Source organism: Dasypus novemcinctus, chromosome 7 (assembly GCF_030445035.2).
Source record: "Dasypus novemcinctus isolate mDasNov1 chromosome 7, mDasNov1.1.hap2, whole genome shotgun sequence".
Taxonomy (NCBI): domain Eukaryota; kingdom Metazoa; phylum Chordata; class Mammalia; order Cingulata; family Dasypodidae; genus Dasypus; species Dasypus novemcinctus.
The window spans coordinates 53585794-53598323 of record NC_080679.1 but is presented as its reverse complement, the minus strand read 5'-3'; the positions used below and the strand labels follow the sequence as shown (position 1 = coordinate 53598323).

The following is a 12530-nucleotide window of genomic DNA, read 5'->3' as shown; positions in this document are numbered from 1 at the left end:
CAGTATTCTTTTAGAAAGAGGAGATTTCCTTTTTACCCCTTTCTCTCATTTGGTAGCTATTGCTATGAAACCTTTCTATTTTTAATTTAGTGTTTTAGACTCATTTGGAACCATTATTCTTTGCTTGCTCATTGTGAAATTTGACCAAAGGGAGTCCCTTCAAGATGGCTTCTGTGTTCTTTTGACATGACTCCATTAGTTTTTGTTTGTTTGTTTATACTCCCTTGCTTCCTGGAACTACTGTATGTAACATATTTGTATTTTCCCTGACCCAGATCTGGAATCAGCCATTTTCCCAAAGACACCAATTACTTTTAGTGGAAAATGGTATCTAGAAAAAAAAAAGTCATGATGACTAGGTGATCTCTTCCAGTGGAATGTTATTGCTTCTAGGTTGTTTTAGTGGATCATTAATGCACTTTGATCAATTCTTATTGGATACATATGAATCATATTTTGTTTATCTGGATTACAGCTCTAGGTTTCAAATTAAGGCAGACAAGTTACATCCTATTCAGGCTATGGTAATGATATGAACCAAAGAATACAACAGAAAGACGTTGAAAATATTTTGATACATGGATACATGCTGGAACTCATGCATCACATCTTTTTCTCATATTCAGTAGATTTTAGTTGTTCTGTTGTTGTCTGGCAACACTTGGTAATTCTGAAATGATTCCTTTCTTGTGATTAATTGTTTGCAGGTGAAGTTTTTAAAATCCTATACAGATAACAGTTTTCTTTGAAATTAAATGGCTTCATGAGAAATAAAAAATAAAACACTGAATAATTATTTTCTTCATGCTAGTAGGATCATACTTTCTTTGATTACCCTATCGAGAAAACTGAGGAGACATTTATAATTTCATTTTAGCACTTGAACTAGAAACAAATGATTTTAAAAGTTGGGGTGGAAACATACATTATCCTGGGTAGCCTTAGTCTGAAAGCTTTCCTCTGTAATTTATGTCTCAGTTTAAACATTGATATCTGTGATCATCAAGGTGGAGGCTTGTGTTGCACTATGAGAGTTACCTCTTATTTTTCTTTCTCCCACTTTTATGAGAACCAGCTACAATGTTGATAAGTTGGGTAAGAACGAAGACTCCTTGAAGCATATTGACATTTATTTGTATTTTGTACTTCACCTATATTTTCACCTCACTATTATTGCCACTCCCTAGTTGAAAAGTGGACTTTCTTTCAGATCTCACCTTTCCCTGATTAGAGAGTTGTGATCCCAGGAGAGAGGGAGCAATAGGGGACAGCTTTTCTGAGTACTTTAATCTGCCCCCCTGCCCCTCCCCCCAACCAGTGCCTCTTTCTCTCTTACCTATGGTGAAGGAAAGGGTTCAAGTTGGTGGATGGTTTTCAACCTGTGCCCTGCCAAGTTGAGGGATATTTCAAAAGCCTCCTTTAGACTTCTCTCCAGATTTACCTACAACACCACACTGTGCTCATGAGCAGAGATATGTGTGTATGCTACTGAATACTGGTTAATTCTTTGTTGTTTTTTTTTTATTTTTCCACAAATTGTTCTTTTATCTGGCCAATATTCTTTGAACTTCGTGTTATTAGTCTGAGGCTTCCCTAGGAAGTTTTATATTGTGGGGATTTATTTTGACGCGCATCATGAGGGAGGTACAGGTTTAAATGTGTCCTTGTGTTGCCTTTATCTTCAAGTCCAGTGAAGCCAGAAGATTGATAATTTTGTACCTCTAGAAATCAGGATTGCTTCAGAAGTAAGCCCAGATGCATTTTGATTTACCCAAATCAAATTTCAAACTCCAAGAACAGTTGGGATGCAAGAGAATTGCGCTTAGCTCCATTCATTTTTCTTTTCCTTGCTTAAAAATCACATGCAAAGAACTGCTTTAGTGATTCTAATTATATGTGGGGAAATTTAGTTAAGTACTAGAGATCCTAAAGGTTATTTTCTAAAAGAAATTGTTCTTTATGAGCATCAAATGTAAGAAAATCTAATTTTATTATTTCAGGTTAGTCATATAAGTCAGACCTAAGTCAATGCTATATGTTTCTCACACTATGAAACAATCTTCTCAATTCAAATGCTGGAGATTTGAGACATTTCTCCTATTGAGAAGTATCAGGCAAGGCTGAATGATACATTATGGCAAGTTCTAATCTTGAACTTCATATAAATAGAATCATACAGTATGCATTCTTTTGTGTTTGGCTTCTTTCATTCAGCATATACATTTTCAGATTTATAATTATTGTTGTGTAAGTAAATTCTTTTTATTGCTGAGTAGAATTCCAGTGTATGAATATGCCACAATTTATCCATTCTTTTATTGATGAACATCTGGAATGTTCCAGCATTTTGTCATTATAAATAAAGCAGCCATGAACAATCTTGTGTGTCTTTTTATAATTTAATTTATTTTGTATAAATTTTTAAACATTAAATTGCTGGGTCACTGGCTAGCTGTACGTTTATTTTTATAAGAAACTGCTTCTTTATAAAGTTAATTTACTATTTTACATTGCTTTAAATAGTGTATGAAAGCAGTGAGAGTTCAACTTCTCTAATATCTGGTGGGTGTGCAGAGATATTTTATTATGGTTTTAAACACATTTCTAAAAATTGGTACTTGAAGATCAAATCAAAAAAGAGAACTGTTGTAGTTTGTAATTATAAAACTTTAGCTATTTAAGTAGCAAAATTTTATTTATTGCTTGCTAAACGAATTTTTTAATAAAAGGTGAAACATTATGACTAACATAAATGTGTAAAATGAATACATGTCCAATATTTAATTCATTAATGAAGGAACCATTAAGATTTTATAGCCAGTTGAAAGAAAAACAATTTTTAAAGGGGCATTTATAAGTCAGAAATCTACAAATAGATGCAAAACTAGGTCTCTCTATGGGGTGCGGTAAAGGGAATCAATTATTTCTCCATTGGACAGAATTTATTTTTATAACTATAAACAAGAACTTTTTGTATTGCTATAACTTACAGAGCTGTAAATACTTGAAAACAACAAAGACAACCCCCACAGAACCAGGTAACCTTGAAGGATATGTCAGGCAGCGTTTTTCAGAGAAACAAAACCAACTGAATATATGTGTGTGTGCACGTGTATAAAGTAATTTATTGTGTGGAATTGCTCAAGTATTTATGGGTGATGACGAGTCTGAATTCTCAGGCTGGTCTCTTGCTGGAAATTCCAGTAAAGATGATGTTGCAGTCTTGAGTCCAAAATCCCTTGGGAAGGCCAGCTGACAATTCTGGTGAAAATTGATGTCAAAATTTGGAGACAAAGTCTTCTGACCTCTGGAACCCTCAGTTCTTGCTGTTAAAACTACAACTTATTGAATAAGAACAACCCACATTATGAGGTGCCATTTCTCCTTAATTTAACTGATTATAGATGCTAATCCCACCTACAGTATAACTGCTTCCATACTAACAACTATTGGCCAGTATTTGACCAAACATCTGATCACCATGACCTAGCCAAGCTGACACATAAAATTAGCTATTGCAAAGAGTGTGTTCTAAACAATGCATATTTTTCCATTGAAGAATGAGTAATTTTTTTATCTATCTTAGTATATTTTAAAAAATTTTCCTCCATCCTCTGTGTGTGTTTGCTTGTATGTGCACCTGCATGATATCAGGAGCCATTCTCACTATCCTTTCAGAAATGAGGTCATGCTACTGATTACTGTAGAAGTTAGGCACCAAATAGCTTGATGCATGGGCTTCATTTCTTCTGACACTCTGCTCTACTTAAGAAAGATGTTCATAAAGTAAATATATATTATACATAAACATATACATTAGGGTTACTGTTTTAGAATTTCAGCAATATATAATGGGTATAATTTGATGTACTTAGAAAAATGACTATATCCATGGGCCGTCCTCATACTTGTGCAATGTTACCATAACTTTTTTTTTTTAACTTGGCTTCGTTATTGTAGATGCTAGCCCTATTCTATCCTGAGTTATCCACATGGATTTTCCATCCAAATTAACTGGACAAGAATATTTTGAGCTTTGAACCACCTGTGTAGAGAAGGAGAGGCTAAGTAAACTAATGAACTCCTCAGGAAAGCAAATTTAGTGGTCACAATGGACAGGAATAATGCATGCTCTTCAGTGAAATGAATGGTCTTCTAATTTATCTCTAGTTGATCAACTTAATCATTTACCACTGGGTGCTATATTGAGTTTGTAAACACTTTTTAAAAATGATTTTTTATGTAATATAATTTTATTATAATCTTGCAAAATGCTAGGCATTATTATAGTTATTTGGGATACACAAAAATAATAGTGTTCCTGAACACAGACTGTCATAGCAGATGGGCATATTTAAAAATTTGGTAAAATGTGATGTGTTAAAATAGAAATTGTTTCTTGGTTAGCGGTATCAATTTTAAATGAAATATAAACAATGTGACAATCTTTGAAGAGCAGCATTTTTAACTTTGTTAGAAGTGAAACACTAATTCTTAATTTAAGCAAATTAACTAAGTTAAGAAATTACTTATTTTGTTATACTACAATAGAAAGAATTTTTGTTAAAACATTTTTTAAGTGAACTTTATTGTGACTTACTTGTGGATTCACTTGCAGTTGTATGAAATCATACAGAGGCATCTCATGTAACCCTTACTCAATTTCCACCCGTGATAACATTTTGCAAAACTGTAGTACAATATCACAACCAGAATGTTGACATTGATATGGTCAGGATATTGAACATTTCCATCAATTCAAATATATTTCTGTTAAACTTTGTGTATTCACAAATATTGCCCTCCCAAACTCCCCTGAGAAGCACTTATTCCTTCCCTAATTATCAAATTTTATCACAATATAATGGATCCTATTTAAATGAAATAATAATGTGAACATTTGGGATTGGCTTTTTACATTCAAAATAATTCCCAGGAATTTCAGTCCTTATTTTTCTATCAATAGTACATTTGTTTTTATTGGCGAGTAGTATTTCATGGTATAAATGTACTGTATTTTAATCATTTACCTTTTGAAGGGCATCTGTGTTGTTGATTGTTTATTATGTATAAGACTGCCGTGAGCGTCTGTATATAGGTTTTTGCATGAACGTAAGTTTTGTTTCTCTGGGATAATGTCCAAGAGAGTATCTTCTGGATAATATGGTAGTTACATGATCAGTTGTATTAGAAACCTTCATACTGGTTTTCAGAGGAGCTGCACTGTTTTACATTCCTACTAGCAATGTGCGAGTGATCCAGGTTCTCTGCATCCTCACAAGCATTTGGTGCTGTTAGTACTCTTATTTTTAATCTTTGAAATAGATAATTTAGTAATTATCTATTATACTGATAGAGTGAATGATATCTCACTGTCATTGTAATTTAGATTTCTCTAATGGCTTATGTCCAACATCTTTTCACCATGCTTATTTGCCATCTGTGTATACTCTTTGATGAAATATCTGTTTATGCCTTTTGCCTATTGGCTAATCGGATTTTTATTTTGCTTTTTTTACTATTGAGTTTTGAGAGTTCTTTATATTTTCCTAATATGGATTCTTTGCCAGATATATAGCTTACAAATATCTTCTACCAGTCAGCCAGTTGTCACTTCATCCTTTAACAGGATGTTACACAGAAAAATATTTTCAGTTCTGATGAAGACCAATTTATCAATTTTTCTTTTATGGATGGCACCTTTGGGGTCAAATCTATAAATTCTCTGCCTAGCTATAGATCCAGAAGATTTTGTCGGGGCTGAGTTATAAACATAAACTGTTGGGGAAAAACAACTGCTCTAGGATCTATATAATGTTCTTTTAATTTTGTACGTGCCAGAAAAAGTTAGCTATAGAATGCTTGTAGTAACTTGAATCCTTGAGCACCAAAAGCCTAATCTATCTATTTTTTCTGACATGAAGACTCTACCTTAAATTTGGATTTATGTTTTGACAGTCATTAAAAATCAAACATTCTGATGGAAGGGCAACTCATTTATTATATTAACAGATTGAATTACTTGAACAAATTCTTTAGATTCTGAGAAGAGGAATAAAAAACAAATACACAGATTTGAGTAAGTGGAAGCAGACAGGTGGAAAATCAGCCAAATCCTAAGAATGGCACAGAGTTTGTAAAAATAAAGCAGGATGCTAAGTCTTACCCTAGATCTTACCCTAATTGTTTTGTATTTGTCTTTTCTCAGGAATCCATAATCAATGTTTGTTACTAATGATTAGCAATATTCCATTTGACAATATATGCACATTTTTATTCATATTAATGTAAGGCAGAAACGTTAATTTTATAATAAATTTCATATCCTGAAGATCAAGTCAATCTATTAAATTTTATCTTTGACTGCATTGAATAGCATTTCAAAATATTAAATAATATATTTGATTGTAAACATCATTGCCCTTTTCCTGCTTTTAATATGAATATCTCTAATGTTTAATCATTAAGCATTATGCTGACCTTATGATTTGAGATAGACATAATTTAAAACTTAAGAACAGATATTGACTTTTATCAAATATCTTTTAGGCATCTGTAAAGATATTTTCTGCACTGATGTATTTGTATGATTTCTTCTATTGTGACATTTCTTAAAACCAAGATGACTTTGTAATCTCAGATTTACTCTTCTTTGACATGAACCATAATTACTTTATTATACTGCTTCAGATGATTTGCTCATATTTAGTTTTAGACTGTTGCTTCTATAGGTAATAAATTCAATGTTGATCTGAAATTTCCTTTTCCTGTGCAAGTACAGCTTCTGATGACAATTTTATGGTAGCTTCATAAAATTACTAGAAAATGTCATTTAAGTTTTGGAAAGATTTAAATAACATAAAGTGTTTTCATTTTTATTTTTTTGCAAGCCCAGAAAAGTTACTCATGAAATTTTTAAGGGCAGTGTCTTAGTTTTTCAGAGTTGCTATCACAAATACCACAAACTGATTTGTTTGAAATAACCAACATTTATTGGCTGACAGTTTTGTGGCTAGAAGTCGAAAATTAAGGCAAGATCGTGGTTTCTCCCCAAAGGCTAGCATTCTGGTGCTGACTTGTCATAATCTGTGGGTTCCCTTGACTTGCAACTCTGTCTCCTGTAACATGGTGCTCTCTCTCCTTCTGTCTGCTCTTCTGGTTTCTAAGTTCCTTCTTCTCTCTCTGATCTTCCCCAGCTCCTAGCTACCAGTTTCTTCACTTTATAAGGCTTCCAATAATATGAATCAAGACTCACTTTCATTCAGTTGGGCCACTTCTTAACTAAAAATAACATCTTCAAGAGGTCCTATTTACAATGCATTCATATCCACAGGAATGCAGGTTAAGAAGATGTCTGTGTTGGGGTACATAATTCAATATACCACAAGATATAAAATGTTGAGATAATTATTTAAAATGTTCTCATTTTATTTATGATTACTGATTTTTTAATATATTTTGTCAGTCCTACAATCCATTTTGATAATGTCGAACTTAAACATGTCTTAGCACAGAATTTTACATTTCACATATTATTTCATTTTTGTTTTTAACATAGTCATATATCTGTGGCTATATTTTTGTTATCTTTGATATAGTGAATTTTACCTCTTTTAGTCAATTTAGCAATTTTACATATAAGCATTTATGACTGTTCAGAAAAACTTTTACTTATGCATTCCTTCTAGTGGGTTTTTTTATCACTACTATATGAAGGTCTTCTTGAATTTTAGCTTTTTTTTTTCTTTTAATTTAAATTTAAATTTCTCCTTCTGGATTTGAATGGTTATTTTATTTTCCCCCTTTTTTAAATTTCAGAAGTCCAATAATGGTAATTATTTTCTGCCAAAGAAAACATGCATAAGAATTTAAATATATCTTGTTTGATTAGTTATGTGGTTATATCATTAAAAAATATAACTAAATTTAATTTGATCTTCCTCCTACATTTGTCAAATTGAGAAATTAATACTGAAATAGAGGAGCATGGTAACCGGGCACACTGGGTCTATGGTCGCTCCGCGGGTCACTCCACCAGCTGGTATTTTTTTTAACCAGGGCAAGCTTTGTTCTGTAACTGGAAATTTTTGGCTGAGCTCCAACTATTTGCAATGGATTTTAGATAAACAATGTCTGTTGAAGGAGCACCAAAAGGACTTAAAGTTTTTCTCAGAAGAATATTGGAAATTACAAATATTTTTTACAAATGTTATCCAAGCATTAGGTCAAATATTAAATTAAGACACAAGTTATTTCCACAGCTACAGTTTTCAAGAGATTCTATGCCAGGTGTTCTCTGAAAAGTACAAATCCTGTACTAATGACTCCTACATGTGTATTTTTGGCCTCCAAAGTAGAGGAATTTGGAGTAGTCTCAAAGACAAGATTGATTTCTGTGGCTGTAATGCTTCTGTATTAAAAACTAGAATTTCATATGCCTTTCCAAAGGAATTTCCTTATAGGATGAACCATATGTTAGAATGCGAATTCTGTCTTTTAGAACCAATAGACCATTGTTTATAGTGTATCATCCTTACAAATCTTTACTCCAGTATATGCAAGACATCGGCCATACTATTGCTTCACCTTGCACAGAGGATAGTGAATAATGATATCTAGAGAATGGAACTTTGCCTACTGTATCCTCCTTTCATGATAGTGTTACCTTGCCTCCATGTAGCCTGTGTTGTATGGCAGAAAGATGCCAGGCTGTGGTTTGCTGAGCTTTCTGTGGATATGGAGAAGATTTTGGAAATAATCAGGGTTATTTAAAAACATTATGAGCAATGGGAAAATTTTCATTAGAGAAAAGAGATGGCAGCTATTCTTAGTAAGATGCTAAAACCAAAATCACCTCCAAACAGAAGTTCCCTGAATGATTCTGCACTAGTGGCAGTTCCTGAAGCTGCAAGATGATAATGGACAGAATAAGGAAATACTCCTACTGCCACAGTTACTAGTATTTTCTAGTTTTAGTTATAATTGTTTTAAATATTCAGCATTTTCCATGAAATTTACCATATTTCTTTCTGAATTATAGTTTGCTATATTTACATATGATTTTACTATGCCTTTGGACAATAACTCTGTTTGGAAGATTGCTTTTCGTAATTAGTTAAAAGGAAAAGGTTTTTATATGAAGGGTTTAATTTTTATTGGAAATTTGTTTACAAAAAGTGCTAGTCTCTATATTGAATGATACCTGCTATGACAATGACAACCCATACCCTCATTTAAGTTTTCTGAGTGTATATGAACCCTAACTTCCAGAATGCTTGTTATATGTGAAGGCTCAAAGTTCCATAACAATAAAAACATAAAACCAAAAAAAAAAAAGGAGAAAAGAAATCAATACTGATAGGCTAATATATATTGAACTACAGACTTTATTTGGATTTCACAGTTTTTCCATTAATTTCCACCTTCCACTCAGGATCCTGTTCAGGTTACTACCTTGCATTTAGCTACTGAGTCTGCCCAACTCCTCTGGAATTTGACAGCTTCCTCAGTGTTTCATTTTCCATCATCTCACCAGTCTTCAGGAATGCTAGCCAGGTTTTCTCCATAATGTCTACTAATCTGGGTTTATTTGATGTTTCTTAATCATGATTAGACTAAGGATGTGTGGTTTTGGGAATAATGCAACAGAGGCAAAGTACCCTTCTTGTTCCCTTATACCAAGAAAGCATGAAAGCCACATGACATCACTGGTGATATTAACCTTCATTTCTCGGTTAATGAAGTTTTGCCCAGGTTTCTTCCTGGTAAAGTTACTATTTTTCTCTTGACCTAATCGATTATTTGGAAGCAATTCACTAAGTTTTTCCCACCCTTGAGGGAGAAGGGGAATAATTAAGGTTCTCTTCCTGGAGTGGGAGGATATCTACATATATTTTTAACAATTTTTCTTTAAGGAAGATTTTTCTCTTCCTCCAAATATATTTATGTATCAATCATTTATATCAGTGTGGACTCACGCATATTGTGTACCAGACATACTAATTTTTACCAGAAACCAAAGCTTTTAACTAGCCTTTTATTCCAGTTAAAAAATTATTTAAATTACTTAAATTTAATTATTTGAATTTGTAAAAAGTGAAAGCTTGAAAATTTATGGTGGATCAGACCATTTCATGCCAAGGCCCCAGGTGCTGGCATTTTATTGAGGGCAGCACATTTGGATTTTCCATCTTGAAGGATTTGTGACTTCTTCATGTGACTTAAAAGGTCATGCCATTAGACTATATTCCAATATTACATTTTTTATGATTTGCTCACAGTCTTCCAAATTTAAACCTTAGTAGTTCATTCATGATGTCTCTTGTGTCCATTTCACATGTTCCTATCCTTTTGTTTTCAACACTTCCTTACTGTCTGATACTATAGGATGCTCCATTTCATCTTGTATTTTTCCTGATGATCAGTTGTCTCTCCCAGGAGTCCTTGTTCCTTTTGTTGGAGAATGGTGTTTAGAAATAAAGATACAGACAGTACATGTGTGCACATCGATATTGGGGTGTCATTGCTTCTAGGCCCTCTGCAGGCAGAAATAGGCAATACATGCATGAATATTAACCAGGAACACACGCATATCTATCATTACTTTTGTATCTATCTATCAGTGAGTATGTACATATACAAACTGAGCCATTCCAGGCCTCTACACCCACCCACTGAGTCACCCACTCCTGCTGTTGTTGGGCCTCCTGCCACTGGGAGGAGAAGATTGTAGCCGCAACCCTTGTGGAGGGGAAGAATGTCCCGTCTGACTCTCTACGGCCTGCCAAATAAATTAACTAGGTCATTTTAATATACAACAGGAAACAAACCTGGCTCCAGTCATCTACCATCTATTTACTTATTTGTTCAAACCCAGTGTACAGGTAAAGGATTCCATTAGCCCCTACCCTATTGAGAAGTTTAACAAGTAAAATACAATGTTTAGGTACAATTCCTTACAGTTTCCATTCAAAACCTCATTTTACAAAGTTACGTAGGTCATCCTTTCATCACCACACCATCAGTGTGGTTACGACATGCATTTATAATATAATTAATTTATTCATTAACGTCTAATTCCATCCTGGGATCCCCGCCCTTCTGGTTGTTAATTTGGTTTTGTTTCCCTTTTATCTTCTCTTTGTGTATATTTACATTTTCTCTTTGTTATTTGGCATACGTTTTGGCAAATGCAGAGTCAGGTATCCACCACTCCAATTCCATATAGAACAGTTTTTTCACCCAAAAAGTTATCCTGTGCTTCCTGTTTGTAGTCAACCACTCCCTCTTCTCCCAACTGGTGGCAACTGCCAGTCTATTTTACATCCCCATAGTTTTGCTTTTTCCAGAATGTCATATGAATGGAATCATACAGTGTGTAGGTTTTTGGGTATGCCTTCTTTCACTTAGTAAAATGCATTTAAGATACATCTCACAGCATTATGTGAATCAATACATTGTGTTTTTTTTAATTACTGAATAATATTCCATTGTGTGTGTGTATATATATATTTATACACCATAGTTTGTTTATCCATTTCCCTGTTAGACATTTTGATTGCTTCCAGTTTTTAACAGTTATGGATAACATGTTTATAAACATCTGTGTGCAGGTTTTTGCATGGACAAATGACTTCGCTAAATACATATGAGTGCAATTGGTGGGTCATATGATAAACCTATGTTTAACTTTTTAAGAAGATGCCAAAAATACTATTTGTACTTCAGAATCATCAGCAATGAATAAGACTTCCCATTGCTCTGCACCCTCACTAGAATTTTTTCTTGTGAGTTTCTGGATTTTAGCCATTTTTATAGGGGTGTAGTTGCATACCATTGTGGTTTCAATTTAAATTTCCTTAATAAGAGATAATGTCGAACATCTTTTCATACATTCATTACCATTATGTATTTTGGTGAAGTGCATGTTCAAATAGTTTGCCTATTTTTAATTGGGTTGTTCGTATTTTTATTGCTGATTTTAAGTCTGTGGCTTATCATTTCATTCTCTTAATAGTGACTTTTTCAGAGCCAAATCTTTGATAAATAAATAATTTGATAAAGTCAAATTCTTTTATGATCATTCTTTTGATATAGTATCTGAAAATCTATCACCAAACCCAAGGCCATGTAGAGTTTTTTCTTATATTTTTCTTCTAGAATTTGTTGTCTATACATTTTACAATTTGATATATAATATATTTTGAGTTAATTTTTATAAGGTGTTAATTATTTGCATTGATTCATTTCTTGGCATGTGAACATCAAATTGTTCTACCATTATTAATGAAATGACTATTCTTTTTTCTTTGAATCACCCTTGACCCTTTGTCAAAAATTAGTTGGCTGTATTTGTGGGTCTATTTCTTGGCTATTCTTTTCATTGATCTGTGTGTCTATTCTTTTGCCAATATGATCATGTTTTGATTTTTGCAAATTTATTCAAATTTTGAAATCAGTTAGCCTGTATTCTCTACTTTATTTTTTCATTTTAAGAATCTATTTGCTGCTAAAGTTCCTATGCCTTCCTG

At 33.1% G+C, this 12530-nt stretch overlaps 1 pseudogene; it reads left to right on the top strand.

The window, feature by feature from the left end:
• The first annotated feature begins 8320 nt into the window (after window positions 1-8320).
• LOC101420175 (cyclin-C-like) lies at window positions 8321-8916 on the top strand (annotated as a pseudogene).
• Window positions 8917-12530: the final 3614 nt, after the last annotated feature.